The 20,268-nt window shown below is 41.5% G+C and overlaps 1 pseudogene; it reads left to right on the top strand.

The window, feature by feature from the left end:
* The first annotated feature begins 2,229 nt into the window (after positions 1-2,229).
* Positions 2,230-18,971, top strand: LOC145353702 (spermatogenesis-associated protein 17 pseudogene; annotated as a pseudogene).
* The last annotated feature ends 1,297 nt before the right edge of the window (positions 18,972-20,268 follow it).

Below are 20,268 nucleotides of genomic sequence, written 5' to 3'. Positions count from 1 at the left end.
GCACACAGTGTTCCAAATCTGCTAGCTGACTGTCTGAAAATGTGCACCCCTGTTCTGTTGAAGAATATCATGGTAATCGACGCAACATAAGATAGTTTAAGTTGAGATATTTTGTTTAAAAATCAGTCAACTTTCCTGTCATCATCAGTCTATAAATTTACAATAACATCAGTTCTGGACGAAACACATATGCTAAATGATGTATTCTGATGTTATCATTCGCCTTTCTTTTCCGAACATCTGCGACCGATCTAGCAGCAACAGAATCGAAATAATGGGGAGCGAGGACTCACATGTGGGACAATTGTTTGTCGACGTGCACCAAGAGGGACATTTGCATTCAAATGAAATTATACAAATAAATTTGCAATTTAATCCGAACAAGCTATCAAGTGACACGCCATGAGCCTACAAACAATGGTGTTCGATTCAGTCTCAGATTGCAGCTTCCCTTCACAAATCAATTCAAGGGAGAACAGCTGACTTTTTATGTTATGGAAATCTGTAAAATAACAAAACAATTATTCATTTGCGTCAAGTTGCACACAGTAAATTTACATGAAGAAAATTGACTGTACCATCATCAGTGCCAAAATATTAACATATTATAACCATATCGTTCCTTGGGTGAACAACAGAGAGGGAGCGATTCGTGAGAGGAGTACTTGAGGGTAAGCTACACTAATTTTTTTTAACTAACTTCTTTAGCTTATTTTTAACTTTTAAACGGGAAAACGGAAGGAGGTCGCATGGAGCCCTGGGTAGTTTTTATTTTCTCTTTTCCCCCATAAATTGGAACGGTGAGAAATTTCGATAATCGACACGTGTTGAATACCACTCCTGCCGCCTCCTCGAACCTAAAAAAAAAGAGTGACTCGGAGTAAGAGCAGGTAAGTTTTTGTTTCTCTTCTTTTTTTGGTAAGGTACGTGACAGGGATTACAGTGCAGGCAGTGTGATGTTCCTCCTGTGGGGTGTTTGTGTTGCGGGACACCAGTAGTGTCCCAGCTGAGTACAAGTGCAGGAAGTGCATCCAATTCCAGCTCCTTGAGGGCTGTGTTAGGAACCTGGAGCTGGAACTGGAGGATCTAAGGAACATTCGAGGAGCACAAGCAGCTATTGATAAACGTTAAAGAGAGATAGTTACTCCTAAAAGTGCTACGGGGGTGAGTGCTAGAAGCGGTATGAAGCAGTCAGAATAGCGATCCCCCATGGCTGTTCCTTTCCAAAACAAGTACTATGTTTTGGATGTTGCTGGGGAGGAAGACTCAGTGGGGGTAAGCCAAGGGGTACAGATCTTGGGAGTAGAGCCTGTCCTTGATGCTCATGTGGGAAAGGGGGAGAAGAGAACAGGATTAGTGATTGGGGATTCCATAGTTAAGGGGACAGGTAGGAGAGTCTGTGGGAAGAGCGAGACTCACTGTTGGTATGTTACCTCCCAGGTGTCAGGTTCTGTGGTGTCTCTGATCAAGTGTTCGAGATCCTTAAGGGGGAGGGGAACCAGCCCCAAGTCGTGGTTCATGTAGGCACCCATGAAATAGGTCGGAAAAGGGATGAGGATGTAAGAGAGAAATTCAGGAAGTTAGGGTGGATGCTTAGGGCTAAACCAGTCAGAGTTGTTCTCTCAGGTTTGTTACCCGTGCCACGGGATAGCGCGGAGAAGAATTGAGAGAGAGAACATTTGAACTTGTGGCGAAAGGGATGGTGCAGGAGGGAGGCTTTCAGACACATGGACAATTGGGGCTCATTCTGGGGTAGATGGGACCTCTACAAAGGGGATGGTCTGAACATGAACCAGAGGGGCACCAATACCTTGGGGGTAAAATTTGCCAATGCTATTTGTGGGGGCGGGGGGGGGGGCGGTGGGGAGGCGTAAACTGATTTAGAGGGGGGATGGGAACCTGAATTGTAGTTTCAATGTACAGGAGGATGAGAATACGGAGGTCATGGATAAGGTTTCTAGGTCGCAGGAGTGTTTTGGCAGGCGGGAGGGTGGTTTGAAGTGTGTACGCTTTACTGCAAGTAACATAAGGTGGATGAAATTGCAGCCTGGATAGGTAACTGGGACTTCGATGTTGTGGCCATTTCAGGGACATGGATAGAGCAGGGACAGGAGTAGTTGTTGCAGCATCTGGGATTCAGATGTTTCAGTCAGAGCAGACAAGGTGTTAGAATGTGGTGGGGTGGGGGGGGGGGGGGGGGGGGCGGCGGGGGGTGGGGGGTCGGTGGCGATGGCATTGTTAATCATGAACAGTGTTACGGCGGCAGAAAGGACGTTTGACGTGGACTTGTCGATTGAGGTAGTATGGGCTGAGATTAGAAACAGGAAAGGACAAGTCACTCTGCTGGGAATTTTCTTTTATAGGCCTACAAATACTTCCAGCGATGTAGAGGAAAAGGTTGCAAAGATGATCCTGGATAGGAGCGGACGTGACAGGGTAGTTGTTATGGTGGAGTTTAACTTTACAAATATCGATTGGAAAAGCTATAGCTCAAGCACGTTAGAGGTGTCAGTTTTTGTCCAATGTGTACGGAAAGGTTTCCTGACACAGTATGTAGATAGGCCAAGAAGACATGAGGCCACATTCGATTGGGTACTGGATAACGAACCAGACCAGGTGTTAGACTAGGAGGTAGATGAGCACTTTGGTGATCATGACCACAATTCGTTTATGTTTACCTTAGTGATGGAAAGAGATAGATATGTACCGAAGGGCAGAAGTTAGAGATGCGGGAAAGGCAATTATGAGGTTATTCCGCGAGATTTGGGATACATAGGTTGGAGTAGGAAACTGCAGGGGCTGGGAACAACTGAAATGTGGAGCTTTGTCAAGGAGCAGCTGCTGCGAGCCCTTGATGAATTTATACCTGTCAGGCAGGGAAGAAGTGGTCGAGCGAGGGAACCGTGGTGTGCGAAGGAATTTGAATCTCTGGTGAAGAGGAAGAAGGAGGCTTATGCAAAGATGAGACATGAAGGCTCAGTTAGGTCACCAGAGAGTTCCAAATTAGCCAGGAAGGAGCTAAAGAGAGAGTTATGGAGAGCAAGAAGCGGACATGAGAAGACTTTGGCGGGCAGGATCAAGGACAATCCTAAAGCTTTCTATAGGTATGTGAAGAAAAAAAGATTGGTTAGGGCAACATTAGGGCCAGTCAGGGACAGTAGTGGGAAGTTGTGCGTGGAGTCTGAAGAGACAGGAGAGAAACGAAATGAATATTTTTCGTCATTATTCACGCAGGAAAAAGTCAATGTAGTCGAGGAGAATACTGAGATATGGGCTTTTAGACTAGACGAGATTGAGGTACATAAGGAGGAGGTGTTAGCCATTTTTGAGAGTATGAAAATAGATAAGTCCCCTGGGCAGGATGGGATTTATCCGAGGATTCTCTGGGAGGCTGGGGAGGAGATTGCAGAGCCTTTGGCTTTGATCTTCATGTCGTCATTGGCTACAGGTATAGTGCCGGAAGACTGGAGGATAGCAAATATTGTTCCCATCCTCAAGAAGGGGACTAGAGGCCATCATGGCAATTATAGGCCAGTGAGCCTTACTTCTGTTGTGGGCAATGTTTTGGAAAAAAAATATAAGGGATAGGATTTATAATCATCCAGAGAGAAATAAATTGTTTAGGGATAGTCAACATGGTTTTGCGAAGGGTAGGTCGTGCCTCACAAACCTCATCAAGTTCTTTGAGAAGGTGACCAAAGAGGTGGATAAGGGCAAGGCAGTTGACGTGGTGTATATGGATTTTAGCAAAGCGTTTGATAAGGTTCTCCATGGTAGGCCACTGCAGAAAATGCAGATGCATGGGATTGAGGGTGGCTTAGCAGTTTGGATCAGGAATTGGCCATTTGATAGAAGACAGAGAGTGGTGGTTAATTGGAAATATTAAATATGGAATTCAGTTACTAGTGGTGTGTTGAACGTTGGTCCCTTAGAGGATGAGAAGGGGGACTTAGTGGTAGGGGATGGGGATATGGCTGAGGTCTTAAATAACTTTTTTGTTTCTGTCTTCACGGAGGAGGACGTGAATAATTTGCCAGGTGTTAGAGATGGAAAGGTGGTAGGACTGGAGGGCCTTACTGACATTACTGTCACTAGAGAGGCGGTGCTCGACAGGCTGGAGGGGCTGATTGTGGACAAGTTGCCAGGACCGGATGGAATGCATCCGAGGGTTCTGAAAGAAATGGCGGAGGTGACAGTGGGTGCCTTGGTGGTTATTTTCCAGACGTCGCTGGATTCCGGGGAAGTGCCGGAAGATTGGAAAACGGCTAATGTTACGCCGTTGTTTAAGAAGGGTGCCAGGAAAAAGGAAGGCAATTATAGGCCGGTTAGTTTAACGTCAGTTGCAGGTGAAATGTTAGAATCCGTCATCAAGGAGGAAATAGCGAGGCATCTTGAGAGAAAGTGCTTGAAAGAGCAGACGCAGCACGGTTTCGTTAAAGGGAAGTTGTGTCTGACAAATTTACAGGAGTTCTATGAGGATGTGTCTAGGGCGGTGGATAGAGGAGAGCCGGTGGATGTGGTCTTTCTTGATTTTCAGAAGGCGTTTGACAAGGTACCTCACAAGAGGTTATTGCAGAAGGTCAGGGGCCATGGAGTTGGGGGTAGGGTGTTAGCGTGGATAGAGGATTGGTTGTCAAATAGGAGCCAGAGAGTGGGAGTCAATGGGTGCTATTCGGATTGGCGGATGGCGACTATTGGAGTGCCTCAGGGGTCGGTGCTGGGGCCTCAGATATTTACCATTTATATAGATGATCTGGAGGAGGGAACCGAGTGTAGGGTGTCGAAATTTGCTGATGACACCAAGATTGGTGGAACGGCAAATTGTGCGGAGGGTGTGGAGAGTCTGCAGAAGGATCTAGATAGGCTGGGCGAATGGGCCAGGAAATGGCAAATGGAATTTAATGTTGCCAAGTGCGAGGTGGTCCACTTTGGTAGTAATAATGGTAGGAAGGACTATTACTTAAGTGGCGAAAAACTGCAGCAGGCGACGGTGCAGAGGGACTTCGGGGTCCTTGTGCATGAGTCGCAAAAACCCAGCTTGCAGGTGCAGCAGGTGGTCAGGAAGGCGAATGGGATGCTGGCCTTCATAGCAAGGGGGATTGAATATAAAAGTAGGGAGGTCTTGCTGCGGCTGTATAGGGCATTGGTGAGGCCGCAGCTGGAGTCCTGTGTGCAGTTTTGGGCGCCGTACTGACGCAAGGATATTTTGGCCTTGGAGGGAGTGCAGATGAGGTTTACTAGGCTGATGCCGGAGTTGAGGGGGTTGAGCTATGAGGAGAGGCTGAATAAATTAGGTTTGTACTCGTTAGAGTGTAGAATAATGAGGGGAGATCTCATTGAGCCGTACAAGATGATGAATGGGATGGATAGGATAGAGGTGGAGAGACTCTTCCCGCTCAGAAAGGGTAGTAGGACTAGGGGATACAGCCTCAAGATAAAGACGGGGTGGGGGGGGGGGCGGTTTAGAACGGAGTTGAGGAGGAACTTCTTCACACAAAGGGTGGTGAATCTCTGGAATTCTCTGCTCGTTGAAGTGGTGGAGGCTACCTCGCTAAATATTTTTAAGACGCGGGTTGATGGGTTTTTGATAAGAGAGGGGATTAAGGGTTATGGGGAGAGGGCGGGAATGTGGAACTGAGCCACGACAGATCAGCCATGCTCTTATTGAATGGCGGGGCAGCCTCGAGGGGCTAGATGGTCTACTCCTGCTCCTATTTCTTATGTTCTTATGTCTCAGGGATCTGTTTTGGGGCCACTGCTGTTTGTCATTTTTATAAATGACCTAGATGAGGGTGTGGACGGATAGGTTAATAAATTTGTTCAAAACACCAAAGTTGGAGGAGTTGTAGACAGTGAGGATGGATGTTACATTTGCAGATGGACTTAGATAAGCTGCCGACCAGGGCTGAGAGGTGGCAAATGGAGTTTAATGCGGAAAAGCGTAAGGTGATTCACTTTGGTAAGAGTAACAGGAGTACAGAATATAGGGCTAATGGAAAGACTCTTGGTAGTGACGACGAGCAGAGAGATATCGGTGTACATGTGTATAGATCCTTGAAAGTTGGCACTCAGGTTGTTGAGGTTGTTAAGAAAGCATACGGTGTGTTAGCTTTTATTGGTAGAGGGATTGAATTTCGGATCCGTGAGATCATGTTGCAACTGTACAAAACTCTGGTGCGGCCGCACTTAAGTATTGTGTACAGTTCTGGTCGCCGCATGATAAGAACAATGTGGAGACATTGGAAAGAGTGCGGAGGAGGTTTACCAGGATGTCGCTGGTATGGTGGGAAGGTCTTATGAGGAAAGGCTGAGGGACTTTCGGTTATTTTCGTTAGAGAGAAGAACGTTAAGAGGTGACCTAATTGAGCCATGTAAGATGATCAAAGGTTAGATCGGGTGGACAGTGAGAACCTTTTTCTTCGGATGGCACGAGGCGACGTAGCTTTAAATTGAGGGGCGGTAATTATAGGACGCATGCCAGAGGTAGGTTCCCCAGAGGGAAGTAGAGGCGTTGATTGCCCTGCCTGCAGCAGTTGTGAACTCGCCAACTCTAAAGGAATTCAAATGGTCAGTGCAATAGCATATGGATAACATTGAAATAGTTTAGGTTCGAGGGTCATTACATTCGTTCCACCGGTCGGCGCAACATCGAGGGCCGAAGGGCCTGTACTGTGCTGTAATGTTCTAAGTTCTATCTTGTTCTGTGGTTACGCTGGCCAAAAACAAATCAGGCAAATGGAACTCATTCAGTTGGAGTACTGTTTCCAAGACGTGCTCAGTTTATAAGTTATTTGAGGGAATTGACGCAGAGAATTTTCTGTGTTTTTAGTCTGAAGTGTCCTTGACAAGCAAGGAGATTCGAGAAAGAACAATCACTCAATTAATTGTGGTGTTGACAAAACGATGAATTGAACGTTTACTTTCCTTTGGCAGGAATGGGCATCGCTTTACAGGAAAAGGAAAAAGAAGTACAGGCATAAGGCTGACCCAACACAAAGAATGGAATAAGCTGTTCGATATAATTCACATCACAATGTTGATAAAGGAATCCACCGGGGTCAATTAAATCGTCAAGAAAGGGGATTGATTCATTTTGGTGATTGAGGCAGTTTATTTTGGAAACAATTACTTTTGTACCTTCGCGCCAGGGTGCCACCTTTAGAAAAACAAATACAAATTAGTGTCTCTTTATAAATGCTCATCAAATCTAATCATGTCCTTACATGTCAAATTCACGTATTGAGCCTGAGGGTCATAAAATGTAGCCCACATTTGCAGAGGAAATGCAACTCTGCGTAATTTGAACTACAGAAAGTGACGCACCAATACCCGAAAATCATTCGCTGGTGTGGTGGTCAGAACAAAGTCTGTGGGTTGAATTTTGCATTGTTTCAAAAACTCACTTAATACGTCAGAGATTAGAGAGGCTTAAACAATATTTATGTCACCCAAATACCATACATATGTAATGAAACATGAATTTCAAAAAAAAAGAAGCTAAGAATCATAAACAGACAGAAAAAGAAATAGAAGCCTGCCCAAACTCTTTCTCGAATACATTCAGAATCTTAAAACTCACAACATTCTGGAGCAGAGAATTTACCACTCATTGAATGAAGAGTCATTAACTCATGTCTTTGCGCCAGCGATCGTTGGGTGCCTGCAGCCTTAAATTCAAAAGTTTATCCATTGTTCACAAATAAGGCTTATATTAAAAAGGCAAAAAAGTTCTGTCAAATACACCGAGTCGTCACAGTTTGGCATTTCTTCGGGACAATGCATTTAACTAGCACATCTTTCAGAATATGCAACAAAACAAAAGTATCCGTAGGAAACCCAGGCAGACATAGGGAGAACGTACAAAATCCACGCAGGCAGTGACTCAAGCCGAAAGTCGATCGCCTGGCCCTGCGAAGCAGCGCTGCTAATCATAGACGCGTTTATTGACTCTTAACATAAACATTGCTAGACGCCATCCATGAAATATTAGCTCTCTAATGAACTACGCAGAAGAATAACTCCCACTCGAACGAAATGGCTGGAGTGGTTCTGACGTTGGAGAAAAAAAAAACAAACTCAGCATTTATGGTCAATTACAACAAATCAGGAACAAACGATTATTTCACACCGTTCATTGACGTACATATTTGTCAATGAAATCCTAGCATTCCGCCCTTTCCCATGTGGAAAAAAAATACTTTTGCTCATCCTTTATTTGCATAGCACATCCGCATTTCATCCCCCTTTGGTATCTGTTATGGAAGCAAAAACCTGATCTCGAACACTCTCCGATGAAGCTCAAAAAAAACAAAATGCGCGGAGGCCTACGTTAGACCAGATTAATTTGAAGCAGACAAGTTCCCTTGAAGATGTGCAACTGGTAACATTCTCACACACGATTACAGTGAAGACAATTTTTTTTTAATCTGAGCATTTTAGGTACCACGAGTCCTCTATGGTCTCACCCATTAGCTTCCGTCCGGCTTCATTTGCTCTACATCAATCAAGCAGAGCAGAACATCCTGACTGCACCTCGTCTCTCTACCCCAGTTTGATTTAAACTAGTTTCCATCACATGTCTTGTTTATTCTTCTAATATGTCGTATGTAACCACAGTCTCAACTTTCATTCTAGACCAGATGATTGATAAAAATCAGCGTCAACTGATAATAAATTTCAAATAAAGTACAGCAGGAAATTTCAGAAACTCAGTAAAGCATTGCGAAGTGTTGCCAAGGTGGAATTCTCAATGTCCTACAATGCTGTGAAGTGCACAATGGTCGAGACTGTTGTGGAGAAAATGTTATTACCTATAGTAAACCGACATCCATGGTTAGCAACATGATAAAAAAAAAGTAACTCCCGAACATCAAGGGGAGCCGATGGAATGTTGAACAATGACACTCGGGGCAGAGGTAAAACAGGAGGGTGAACGGGAGAGATGGCATGGGTAGCACATTAAGTGTTGTCAGACAACCAAATTATGATGTGTTTTGATGATTATTATGATGATTATTTTAAAACAGGAATGTTCAGATGACATTGGCTTTCTTACTAACATGTTAACAGTCCTTAAATTCTGCAAATGTCCAAACAAATTTGAAAATTAATACAATGGCAAGTGTTCTGAAGCAAGAAGGAAATCATACAGAATTTAGTTTATCATCTGATATCTGAAGAAAGCTGTAGACTATTTGCAAGGCTTCCATTGAAATACACTTAGAATATCGCAACACGATGAAGTAAATTGTATTTTTAATGAAATCATTTTAAATAAATACTTCGCCAAACCATTTTGAGATATTTAACACATAAACTGGTAAGTCACGTTTTTTTTTGTTCGAGATGAAGAATAGAAATAGAATCGCCGTGCAAAGTCACTACCCGAATGTCTTTCACTGTTTGACGCTAAGAACAAAGATTGACGACTTAGATGCAATGTTCCTTACCGTTATCTTCAAACAATTATTGATCCTGAAGAGCAAGTGGAGAGAATTCTGGCTATCTACCCATATGCTGCTCCCAGCAGAAAGGACAGTTGAGTCATCGAATTTATCACACAATTTGCCAGTATTTTATCATTGCTACGAGCACGACTGTGCATAATTTGGGAGATACCAGTATCAGGTTTAATTCCTTACGTTCTTTCTTGATGCTTTATTCAAAATCTGCTTGCGTAGTTTGGCCATCAGTGTGTAACTATGTCAATTTATCAAGCGACAAATACTTGTGAAGTCAGAGTTAAAAAAAAGCGAAACGTGTGCAAGCATTCCCTTATATATGTACGGCATGTTGAAACAATTTGTGTTATATCTTCCTTCGAAGATTGATGTCAAGGCAGCAGGAAGACGCGCCCAAGACTGTTAATGCTGGAGGAGTAATCCAATGTGACATTACGTGAAGACTGTAAAATCCTGTTGTTGTCCCTGAGATACAATTAACCAGAAAATTAAGATGCATCAAATGAGTTGAGTACAGTTATGGATAATGAATAGTTTGTGATCTCTGTAAGCAGAACTAAGTAACGTCAACGTTGCCCTGGGTAGAACTGAAAGGTGGAGTATTCCACGTGAACTCTATGCGTTATTATTATTACTAATGCTTTTGCTTATAAAATGTAAATAATATTCCACACCGTGGATATTGAAAGACGATTGGTGAGCTTGAAATCTGCAATGTAGTAAAGAAATTTCATAACAAACAATGAAATAATGCAATGAAATGTGTTAACATCTGGTTAGCTTTCTTCACATATTAATGACATTCACAAAAATAGCGGGTAATGCTATTTTTTCCAATCTATATGAAGTAAACATGATTTCAATAATTATACAGAATGCCTTGAGCTTTAATGCATTAGTAATACAATTCGTATGAAATACTGATTTATTATTGTCTTAAATAATGATATTTGCTATTCAGAAAACGTTTTGAAACAAAAGAATGAAGGTAAAATTCTCAAACCATTGTCTGAATGTGTCGGTGTTGCAGTATATTGGCATCGTTTACATTCGCATTTTTTGCATACGTTTTAATGTGCTTTTAATGCACTTTGCCATTTCACAATAGCTGACTGACCTGCGACCCATATGTGATCAAAATCTCTTTTAATCTCACTATATATTTGAATAACGTGAAATATAACTTCGTGTCATCCAGACAACCAGCTGTCTTCCAGTAAACATGCAACAACTTCCAAAAAGGTTTCTAAAAAAAAAGATACACACATCGAACAAATCAAAACAGATACTGAAACAGGATGGCTATGCTGCTGCACACAGGTTAAGTGTCCCATAATAAAAGGAAATAGCTACAGCGGAGCCTGATACAAAACAAAACATGACAAATCCTTGAATGAAGGCAAAACATGACGAGTACATTTTTTTTATTAATACACATTACCGGCAGAAATCTAAATTAATTACTACTTTCTGGTGACCGAATAACATATTCAATTAAAATAGGAAACGTGCTGATCAAGTTGTTCGTATGTAATTCATTCAAACTAATAATTCTGCCTGGACAACAATCTTTGCTCATTCCTGTTTGTTCTCGGGAAAGTAATGGCAGCTGTCTTCTTGAACTGTTGGATCCCCTGAAGTGTAATTATACACATCATGATTTTAGGAAGGGAGTTGCAGGATTTTCCGTGGATGAAATATATTCCTAAGTCAGGATGTTGAGTTTTGCAAGACCCACGAGGTGCTGCTTTTCTGATGTATCAGTTTTTGTTCTACCGTTTTTGGGAATAGTATCCGTTTGGTTAGTGCTGTCAAAGGAAAGCTGCTGTGGATCTTGTGGTTGGAATATATATAAAAAAAGGCTACTCTTTATCGACTCCGGTGCAGGGCTTGAATCATTTTGAATTGAACAGCAGTCAGGTGTGCTTCTTTGGCCAGGATTCTTCGCTGTTGTTGGAGATGTATTCTTGGAATCATATGCCTTGTTGATGGTGCACTGGTTCTGCAGAGTAAGGAGGTAAGGGCCTAGTCGTAGGGTTCATTACCTTCAACTTGCTTCTTCGATCAAAGTTGTTGCATGGCGATTCCAATTTAGTTTCTTGACAACAATTACACACATTTTGTTGATGAGGACAATTCTACACTGGTAATACGATTGGATATCTGTCGATACTGGAAATTTCAACAATGGTGATAACTTAAAACGTTGCAGTGCCATGAAAAAATCATATCCAGTTTGGCATGCTCATTGATTGGCAACATTATGGCACAACGCATTTGTCCGCTTGTCAGCCAAAGCCTGGATGGGATGAATTGATTTGGTACCCATGAAACTCAAAACAAAAAAAATAGGTCATTCATAAGAAAATACCTCCAGTTATGATGGAAGGAAGGTCACATAACAAGCAACATAAAGTTTATGTGTTCAGACAATCTCTGGGCATCTCCTGCAATGATGTGCTGGAGCTGAAATAGTTGGCGTGCAGTCACTGCTAACAACTTCCTTTGTGCGAGATTTGACTCTGAGCATTGGCGTGTTTCCAGCTGATATCCATCAAACAGTTTTATATTCAGGGACAGCTTTTCATGTATCTTATCGGAATGTTTCAGTTTTTTGTACAGTTTCTAATTGTATTGCGATTATAATATTTATTGTTTCTGTTGCGAATGTGTCTGTTTTTGCTACGAGTTCTACTTCATTGTTGTAACGAGTTTTGGAGCAAAAACTGATGTGCAGGGCCGTACAACAATCCAGAATCAGGGAACATATGATCTATTGATCCATCATAGCGTATTTTGTAATGCTACTTCAGTAATGGTTTACAATAAATTGGCGCTTTTTCTTGCCGGGATTTTGTGCACGGAATGTGTGGCGTGGCCTTTAAAGAACCAAATGAATTCCATAAATTGTAACAGTAGACTTAAATGACTCAGCCGCGCAAATGAAGCCTGGATTACCGCGCGTACTGTATTATCCCATCATCTGTCCCACTGCACCCCTGCCCCCGTCCCACGCTTTTGTTGATGTTGTTGATGCTTATTTTTTGCAGAGTTAGCCAAGATGGTCGAAAAAGTTAAAGACTTTGGTGAGATAATACGGTCAATGACCTGCGTACAGTTATGATAATGGAAGTTAATACTGACAATTCGTCAGCATGTTCAACTTTCATGGGAGGAGACAGCGACATTAAAATCTTGGTGCGGGCATAGATACTCAGAACCTAAAAGCAGCTCAGATATTTTGCTACATGTTGGATTATCTTAAATCCACCTCTCACAATATCCCCATGCTCCATTTTTTTTTCCCCTTCGTCGACAAATGTATCCACATTTGCTTTGAGCTAAATCTGTGAAAGCAATCGCAGGCGATGTTGGTAAATATTGCAAATATTCAGCACAATTTTACTGAAACAAATCATTATTTCGGGCATTTTGAGAATGCAGACCTTGGACTACGAGCACTCCCGCACCCATGGACTCGCATGTTAATAATAGCAAACAAAAAAAAAAATCAGCGGGAAGGCAAACTGCCTGCAGCTAGAGCGTGGCGAATTTGAAGTAGGCGATGTAGTCATGTGGCACCATCTCTCGTTCGCCTAAATTCTATTGAAATCATGCCCAAACTGGCCTTTTTTTTTCATTAATAGCATCCTCCTCCAAATCTCTTTAACTCCCTCTCTTGGCAATACATCATTCCGTATGGATGCAGACAAATTACGTACACAATAGCCGAGGTGTCTTCACGCAAAAGTGATTTGTCACTTTTATGGCAACTCATCTGAACCACTGTCCTTAAATCCCCTGGAAATAATGAACAACATTTAATTTGTTTTTCAATTCCTTTTGGACGTATTACACTTTCCAATTGTTCCCTTTAAACTATAGCAATGATTTCTGGATAAAGGCATTCTGGAATCTCTCACCATATGATAGGTGTTTTAGCATTTTTTTTTTGATAATAGTGAGTTATTTGAAATTGTTTCACATTTTACTTCAAGTTACATAATATTACACCTTCAGTTCGAGGAAGCATAAATCTCATGAAAACCTTTTCTTCCGCTTCACAAATTACAACCCGTCAGTTTATTTTTCATCAGCAAATCTGGAAACACGGCAAGGCATCCAAAAAAAAGATAATAATTGGACTAGCTGGGATGGAAATTCTTTTTGCACACTACTGACTGGATGCAGGCAAACTAAAGAAGATGTGTAAATCCCAAATTATTTGCTTCCTGGACGTACCGCAAAATCTCATCCATGAAATTGGATTGACGCTGATTCAATTTGGTCCAAACTCCAGCTGGCAGCATAGCGAAACATTATGCAACAGGCTGATAATTCTCTTGTTTATATTTATATGTTATTATAACAGTATACTCTGTGCACATTTATTAACTCTATTATTTTGTTCAGTTGGGTATAAGCCAGCATTTTTCTTTTCGCTCATCCTTTTCTCAATTGAATGGAATGTCTTTCTGGAACAATCAGTTTAAGTGATAACATAACGAGAGATAACAGATCCAGGACAGTTCAGCATTTTTGCATATAATTTTACAGAAATTAATTCCATGCTTTACGTCTGCAATTGGAAATCCAAGAACTGCTATTGTGAATGGGTTCCATAGAACAACATTCTAGGTGTCTGGATGTGTTGCAAAGTGACAGTATCAATTTCTCACGCCTGTGCATCCTTCTTACATGAGATAACAAGAAATTGTAATAGACGGCAATAGTTTAGTTGCCAACATATACCTTGCTTCGGACCAACTGAAAACATCATTTGAACGCATATTTTGTAAATTTAATCAATGAAATGCAAGGAGAGGATTTCAATCCCTGATGCTATTACTTGTCTACAGTCCATGTATTTTCATAACCGAACCCGCTAAATTCAACATACTTCTGTGTTTCCTTCTGCGTTTAGAACATAAAATGAAAAACTGTGAGCAAGGTAAACACGTGTGAAAATATTTATTGGTTGTTTATTGGTTGCATGTGAGACGAAGTCATTCAGCAATAAGAAATTTCGTCAGTGCAGTAGTAAGCCCATAATCATAATTACTATGCATCGACGTGAAGCTTGGCGAAATTTTGAAAGTTTTGCTACGTTGTAATTAATGTCATTCATGATTGCACGGTGCATGATCACAAAAAAAAACCTCTGAAATATGAATCATTGTATCGAGGACAGGGGAAAATCAATTCCACGACCAGTTTTGCTGCTTGACATCAATTCCGCTAAGATCTTTCCATTTATCGAATAAATGATCAGCACACATGACCAATGTGTTTACCTGCAGTAGTGATTCATTCGGCTGACGATGGTGTGCTGGCGGCTGAACTGAAATTTCTGGAATCAAAACTGCCATAGCCAGTTTTGATTCCAGATACTCAACTAACCTAAAACACCTTGGTACAATAAGCGGAAATTTAGCATGATCAATCCGCCTATCCTGCACACATTTGGAGTTTGGTGGAAACTGGAGCACCCGGAGGAAAACACACAGACATGGGAGAAGGTGAAAAGTCGACAGAAAAATTCACCAATGATCATCATTGAAAGCGGGCACCTGGCATTACGAAGCTGAACTGTGCTACCCTGCTGCACCGTCATATATTGTGTTTTTTTCCCCAGAGAACACATGCAGCCAGTTGCTCAGTTCGACACAAAAAAATTATATTTTTACTGAGTTTTCGAAATCCTTTCGAATGTGCGTGACTGAAATTGGAATATTATCCAAAGTGTCAAGCTTATAGTTGCAAATCTTTGCTGCAATTAAAACACGTTACATCCTTAGCTGCCAAGATGCAGTAATATGCTATTGTTTCTGCAGGGCAAAAAAAAAACGCATTTCAGCCATATTATCATGGATCACAGTAGCAGTATCATTGGCAACCTGATCCAAAACAGAGATAATTATTTCAATATCGATTGAGAATCTCATATACGCGTAGAGCGGAATCACTACACCAAGGAAGTTGTCTATTTCCGCAAGAACATGTTTTTTTTTCCAAGATAGGAGATGGTAAGTATGATAAACATGAGGGAGAGAATACACAATGTAGCACGGCACTTCAACTTGATAGGTTGACATGGATGTGTTTTGTTTCCATAAATTCAATATGTGCCAATAAAAGTTGGGTATTTGTGTTCAACCGAAAAACAAGGTGGAATATTCCAGGTTCGATCATTAATTGATAAATACATACATATCATCTCTCTATCGTGTTGATCCTTGCTTATGCCTTAGGCCACTAAACCATTCTTTTTATCATTCTCAACATACAATGTCCCTTTCAGTTTCGATTTGCATTATTTAAGATACAGCTGTTTGCTGGACTGAATGAGCTAAAAATAAAGATGACAACCTCATGATGTAATCTTGCCCATTGTTGTAAGGTCTGTTTCCATAATGGACTATGAAATCACAAGTGGCAGGAAAACCCGTTGCTGCGATTATATGATCACTAAAAGGCTGAGTAATCTTGTCACACACAATTCAGTCTGACCATGACAGGTACCCTGCGTGCAAAGGCATTCTTCCCACAGAATGCATAACAATGTGCGAGCAAACCCAACTATTGAGTGTACTGGCAGTTTCAGCGTAAGTGCCTGCCACACGGAGATACTTATTAGTATACAGTTCTCGATGGATTGTGCATATCAAACATAGTAAAATTAACAGTATGGAATGGAACATTTTACAATAATTTTCATAATTATCGTCTGACAGTCTCCATGTTCTCTTTCATATCTCAAACGTGGAGGAAAGATACAAAATCATTCACATAATCATGCCACAATTAGAGTGCCTTTAATTTCAAGTCTGGAGCTTCGCAATCTAACTCAGAACTTGAATATTGGATTTCGTGTTCACTTGGCATCGTAGCATATGGGTATGATCATGGAAATCCTATAAACATAAACAAACTGTCCTCAGACATTAAGTTATTATCGCATTAACTAAACCATTTCTATTTCATCTAAGTTAATAACCTCTTGAATTCATGTTGTCATGATCTGGCCTAATATAGTAGTTCGTCTGCAAATGCAAATCATCCCTGTTATCACTGTTGTGGCTACAAAAGCTTTGATGGTCCCCTGCTCCACAAGATCAACCACCACAGTCGCAACATTGTTTTGACTGGATTTCTCATTAGGATTTCACCTGTGTCCTATTTTGACATCGCTTACTATAATTCTCATCAATCAGGATACTCGTTTGTCTTGTGATTATTATGCTAAAAGGTCCCTGCTGTCGGACCCCTCGCCATTTAGGAGCTATCATGATTTGAACTATTATCTTCGGGTGTAGGTTATTTAAAAGTGTTTTCCTTTGCGAATTCTATTCATTCTCTGTTCTGCTTTTGAATGATTACCTGCTTTTGACCAACTTCAACTTCTCCTTCTCGTGCTATTCGATCCTCTAGGAGGTTCATTGCTCTCCAAGACATCAATTGAGAAAAAAAGTTTATTCCTGTTCCTCGAGATGGAGCAGCTCGTTGTCGGAGTAATATTGCTGGCAAAGCCTGCATTCAATTGTTTCCTTCTTCCTTTTAACTTTGGCTAAACTATTACTCGGTATCGCATTCATTTTCTTTTTTCTCTACCTTTGTTGAACTCTCTAGGTAAAACGGCATGTGTAATCTCTTTTATCTGTAACATTTGGCAGACTTCTCCTCAATCGTTTACTGTTAATTGAGTTCCCTGGCTTGAGATTAAGAGAAGCGCCATTCCCTAACTATTGCCTCATTCACCAATAATAAAGCTGCAGTTTTGGCTGTGCCGTATTTGCATGGGAAGGCTTCAACCCATCGAGCAAACTGATCAATGATTACTAAACAATATGAACTTTTCTTAATCTGTGATATCCATTTGCAAATATCTCCTGGGGCCTTTGGCCTCGGCTGTTTTCCTATTTTAACGCGAAATTGACGGCCTGATTCCGCTAAGGCCATAAGTGGATTCCACTAAGAATCGTTGACAGAATGTTGTTATTGGTTCCCCAGTGCCGTTCTACAAGCAACCGTTTCCAACTAAGTTGGGCATCTTATCTCTGCTTTAATGATATTTTCCATGTTGCACTTTTAATAAGGGTAACAGTACTCTTTCTTGTGCGTTTTTTTTGTATTTGTTTTCGGAATGCACCTCCTCAGTAATTCTGCTCCGCCCGACCAACACCACCACCAACCCCCCCCCCCCCCCCCCCCCCCCCGCCCCCCACTTTGTGACTCCCACATCAGCTTCACTTCCTCGGACGCTTGTTGCTATGCGTGCATCTGAGTAATTATTGTATTATTACTAACTTGCAGTGCTGCAACTATGTTATTCACGTTCCTTCTCAATGATGATCTAATATATCTTTTACTGCTCTGTCAGCTTGACTCTTCCCCTTCTGGGTTTGACTGATATAAAATGGACTTTGTAACGCAGCTGCTTCTTAGGTACTATGGTCTTCATGCAGTGTATACTTAACAAAATTATCATGCTAGGCATGTTCACCGCTTAAGGTAATTCAACACTTTCTATCATATGGTCAATAATTACCCAAAGGCATATCGCCTCTCTGTGTAGTTATTAATTCGTCTTCCTGCACTCCATTCTAAATCATTAGTTAAAGCTAACAGCTCTGATACCTGCGCTGAATTACGTCCTGATATTTGTTCTCCTGCATCATATTCCAATGTCCATGCATCGGAATGTTCACCATCAATATACTTTGTAGTTCCATCTGCTGCTGTGAAAATCCAAAGCTGTTTCCGAGGGTTTAAGGTTCGAGCACATATCAGGCACCTGCAGAAAATAGCGATCATCATCCAGAAAACATGGTGTGGATATTGTTACAGGATGCATTTCAGGACCATGGTGCAGAGAGCATATTTTATTACGAAGATGAATTTCTACAATGAAAAGGCTGCCAGGATACAGAAAAGTTGGCGTTGGATATTATGTTCGAAATTCATCCATAATTACTATGACTTGAAAAAATATTTCAAAAGTCTTCGCATGAAAAATCAGATCATAAGGAAAGAACTGGAGGAGTATGAAGAGATAAAAAAAATGAACGGGGGAAAAAAAATGCTGTAGAAGTGTAAGAGAGGAGAAAACAATACGAAGCCCGAAAGATGCATTTCCTCCTCATCACTGAGCAGCTTCCAGGTATTTATAACTCTACATATTTGCTGTGTCCGAATGAAATGGATTGTAGGTTACAACAGGTCAGACTATTGACTCCGAATAAACCTTGGAAGAAGGACACCACCGAGGGTCCTGTGGATCCATCAATGCCTGACATTCCATGCACCTTTCCTCCATACGAGCTGTTGCCACTTGTAGGCAGAAAGAAACCACAGGATCCCTTTGGCGACATTGCTGAAGTATTGCAACAGCGCTACAAGTCTTTGGGGGCAACCTTGCGGGTGGCAGCAACAATCACATCGGAGAAAGAAGCCAGAGAGGAGATTAAAAGAGAAGAATGGAGAAATCGTGTACACGATGGAACAGTTTAGGTTAGAGGATTATTAGATTCGTTCCACTGGTCGGTGCAACATCGAGGGGCGATGGGCCTGTACTGCGCTGTAACGTTCTATCCATTCTATCTACATAGAAGGTAAACGGCTCTTCACCTGTGAGTGGTTCTTCTGCTATACCTTCATTTATCTTCTCATTACCCTCTGAAGAGCACCATGGCTATGTTCCTTGGACTGCACTTTTCCATGCATGATGTTTCTTCACATCTCTGTTGACTCCTACGTTCCTGTCTCGCGGCAATAGACTTGCTTTCCCATTTTGATTATCATTCAGGAGAAAAACATTTCAATCTCCATCTTTCTCAAAGCTTAGCAATTGTATGAGGACATTGAATAATTATGTTTGCCATCGCTGTGAGTGATTATCAAGAACTTCCTCTCCATGATGAATGTATTACTCCTCTCACATACTGATGGATAGCTTTCGCAAATGAATCCAGTTGGGCTGAGCTGTAACCCACTGGTATTAGTCTCTCTTCATGTTGTTTGGTGCAACCGTTTCTTACATTCCATCGTGTCCGTGACAGAAATGAAAAACAACTTCGTAAGGTCTTTTGTTCTAAGGCAGGGTTTTCACCTGAGCATGCTTTAATTCGGAGGACGTCTGTGATTTTCTTCACTCCTCATCTCATTCTATTGCAACGACCCCTTATCATTTTCATCAATCCTGTAAGTTTTTGCCAATTCTGCATAATATTGCACAGATTCCCCCTATGTCCCAATACTTCCCTTACACCTGTAATGGTAAGTGGTCTATTCACACTAAACGTGGCTTGCTTGAGATCTTCCGAAATTCCTTCACGTTGGGATATGATTTTTTTTGTACCTTGGGATATGAAATATCCTGTATCTGCCACCATTTGATGTCCCAGCTGATTTTTCTTTCTTGTATTCAAACTAAGATCCATGTCCCGAGTTATTTGAAGCCCCCTTGTGTATGGCTAAAAAAGGCCTTTTGAATCTCCGATGCATTCAAAATGTTGCCATAAATATTGAAATTGTCGTACATATACATTCTAAAGATTGCATTTTCCGTGCCATGTTCTTGTGAAGAAATCGCTGGTCTGCTCTGGAACCCTTGGGGCAGACTGCTCCGGAACCTCGGTGGCAGACTGCTCCAAGTGTGTTGCTCATTCCTGACAGTGAATACAAAATTATCCTCGTGTTCCTCAAACCAAGAATCTATTAGCTGTTTCTAGTACTGCAAACATCTCAATGTATTCAAGATGTCTGCTGGATTTGCCGTTGTGGAGTTATCTTTAGTTGCATAGCAATT

This window comes from Carcharhinus amblyrhynchos, chromosome 16, assembly GCF_965287045.1.
Source record: "Carcharhinus amblyrhynchos chromosome 16, sCarAmb.v2.hapA, whole genome shotgun sequence".
Lineage (NCBI taxonomy): Eukaryota > Metazoa > Chordata > Chondrichthyes > Carcharhiniformes > Carcharhinidae > Carcharhinus > Carcharhinus amblyrhynchos.
The sequence above is the reverse complement of the archived record's forward strand: the minus strand, read 5'-3'. Positions and strand labels throughout refer to the sequence as shown.